Consider the following 3,222-nt stretch of genomic DNA (forward strand, 5'->3'; position numbering starts at 1 on the left):
AACTTTTTGCCAGTCTGTAGGTATTCTTTTTACTCTTTTGCTGAAGTTTTTGGATGAGCATAGGTGTTTGATTTTTAGGAGCTCCCAGTTATCTAGTTTTTCTTCTGCATTGTTAGCAATGTTTTGTATACTGTTTATGACATGTATTAGGGTTCCTAACGTTGTCCTTATTTTTCCTTCCATGATCTTTATCATTTTAGATTTTATATTCAGGTCTTTGATCTATTTTGAGCTTCTTTTTGTGCATGGGGTGAGGCATGGGTTTGTTTCATTTTTTTGCAGATGGATATCCAGTTATGCCAGCACCATTTTTTTAAGACTGTCTTTTCCCCATTTAACTGTTTTGGGGTCTTTGTCAAATATCAACTGCTCATATGTGGATGGATTTATGTCTGGATTCTCAATTCTGTACCATCGGTCTATGTATCTGTTGTTGTACCAGTACCAGGCTGTTTTGATTACTGTGGCAGCATAATAGGGTCTAAAATCAGGTAAAGTAAGGTCTCCCACTTTGTTCTTCTTTCTCAGTAATGCTTTACTTATCCGTGGCCTCTTTCCCTTCCATATGAAGTTGGTGATTTTTTTCTCCATCTCATTAAAGAATGTCATTGCGATTTGGATCAGAATTACATTAAATGTATAGATCGCTTTCGGTAGAACGGACATTTTTATAACATTAAGTCTTCCTAGCCATGAGAAAGGTATGTTCTCTCACTTATGTAAGTCTCTTTTGGTTTCTTGCAGAAGCGTACTGTAGTTTTCTTTGTATAAGTCTTTTACATGTCTGGTAAAATTTATCCCTAAGTATTTTATCTTCTTGGGGGCTACTGTAAATGGCATTGATTTCGTGATTTCCTCTTCAATGTTCTTTTTGTTGGTGTAGAGGACTCCAACTGATTTCTGTATGTTTATCTTGTATTCCGATACTCTGCTGAACTCTTCTATTAGTTTCAGTAGTTTTCTGGGGGATTCCTTAGGGTTTTCTGTGTATAAGATCATGTCATCTGCAAATAGGGATACTTTTACTTCTTCCTTGCCAATCTGGATGCCCTTTATTTCTTTATCTAGCCTAATTGCTCTGGCTAGGACCTCCAGCACAATGTTGAATAGGAGTGGTGATAAAGGGCATCCTTGTCTGGTTCCCGATCTAAAGGGGAATGCTTTCAGGCTGTCTCCATTTAGGATGATGTTGGCTATTGGCTTTTTATGAATGCCATTTATTATGTTGAGGAATTTTCCTTCTATTCCTGTTTTGCTGAGAGTTTTTGTCATAAATCGGTGTTGAACTTTGTCAAATGCATTTTCTGCATCAATTGATAGAATCATGTGATTCTTGTCTGTTTTTATTTATGTGATGGATTACATTAATTGTTTTTCTAATGTTGAACCATCCCTGCATACCTGGTATGAATCCCACTTGTTGTTGTTGTTAAGTCCCGTGGAGTTGGTTTCAACTCATAGTGACCCTATGCACAACGGAACGAAACACTGCCCAGTCCTGAGCCATCCTCAAAATCTTTGTTATGCTTGAGCTTATTGTTGCAGCCACTGTGTCAATCCACCTCATTGAGGGTCTTACTCTTTTCCACTGACCCTGTACCCTGTGAATCCCACTTGGTCATGGTGAATTAGTTTTTTGATGTGTTGTTGAATTCTATTGGCTAGAATTTTGTTGAGGATTTTTGCATCTAAGTTCATGAGGGATATAGGTCTGTAATTTTCTTTCCTTGTGGTGTCTTTACCTGGTTTTGGTATCAGGGTTATGGTGGCTTCATAGAATGAATTTGGGAGAATTCCATCCTTTTCTATGCTCTGAAATACCTTTGGTAGTAGTGGTGTTAACTCATCTCTGAAAGTTTGGTGGAACTCTGCAGTGAAGCCGTCTGGGCCAGGGCTTTTTTTTTTTTTTCTTGGGACTTTTTTCATTACTTTTTCAATCTCTTCTTTTGTTATGGCTCTATTTATTTGTTCCACCTCTGTTTGTGTTAGTTTAGGTAGGTAGCGTGTTTCTAGGAATTCATCCATTTCTCCTCAGTTTTCAAATTTGTTAGAGTATAATTTTTCATAGTAATCTGATAGGATTCTTTTAATTTCAGTTGGGTCTGTTGTAATAACGCCCATCTCATTTCTTTTTCAGGTTATTTGCTTCCTCTCCCGTTTTTCTTTTGTCAGTTTGGCCAATGGTTTACCAGTTTTGTTGATTTTTTTCAGAGAATCAGCTTTTGGTCTTGTTAATTCTTTCAACTGGTTTTCTGTTCTCTATTTCATTTAGTTCAGCTCTAATTTTTATTATGTGTTTTCTTCTGGTGCCTAAGAGCTTCTTTTGTTGCTCTCTTTCTATTTGTTTAAGTTGTAGGGATAATTCTTTGATTTTGGCTCTTTCTTTTTTTTTGTATGTGTACATTTATTGGTATAAACTGACCTCTAAGCACTTTCCCTGTGTCCCAAAGGTTCTGATAGGAAGTGTTTTCATTCTCTTTGGATTCTATGAATTTTTTTTATTTCTTCCTTAATGTCTTCTATAATCTAGTCTTTTTTTGAGCAGGGTATTGTTCGGTTTTCAAGTGTTTGATTTCTTTTCCCTGCTTTTCCTGTTATTGATTTCCACTTTTATGGCCTTGTGGTCAGAGAAAATGCTTTGTAATATTTCAGCGTTTTCTATCTTGCTAAGGCTTCCTTTATGACCTAATATGTGGTCTATTCTAGAGAATGTTCAATGTGCACTAGAAAAGAAAGTATACTTGGCTGCTGTTGGGTGGAGTGCTCTGTATATGTCTATGAGGTCAGGTTAGTTGATTGTGGCATTTAGATCTTCCGTGCCTTTACTGAGCTTCTTTCTGGATGTCCTGTCCTTCACCGAAAGTGGTGTCTCCTACTTTTATTGTGGGGCTTTCTATCTCACTTTTCAATGCTCATAGTTTATTTTATGTATCTTGCAGCCCTGTCATTGGGTGCATAAATATTTTATAGGGTTGTATCTTCTTGGTATATTGTCCCTTTAATCATTATATAGTGTCCTTCCTTATTCTTTCTGATTGATGTGACTTTAAAGTCTATTTTGTCAGAAATTAATATTGCCACTCCTGCTCTTTTTTGATTGTCGTTTGCTTGATATATTTTTTTCCATTCTTTGAGTTTTAGTTTGTTTGTCTCTCTAAGTCTAAGGTGTGTCTCTTGTAGGCAGCACATAGACGGATAGTGTTTTTTAATCTATTCTGCCAC

The sequence above is a fragment of the Elephas maximus genome, chromosome 1, assembly GCF_024166365.1.
Source record: "Elephas maximus indicus isolate mEleMax1 chromosome 1, mEleMax1 primary haplotype, whole genome shotgun sequence".
In the NCBI taxonomy this organism is placed as follows: Eukaryota; Metazoa; Chordata; class Mammalia; order Proboscidea; family Elephantidae; genus Elephas; species Elephas maximus.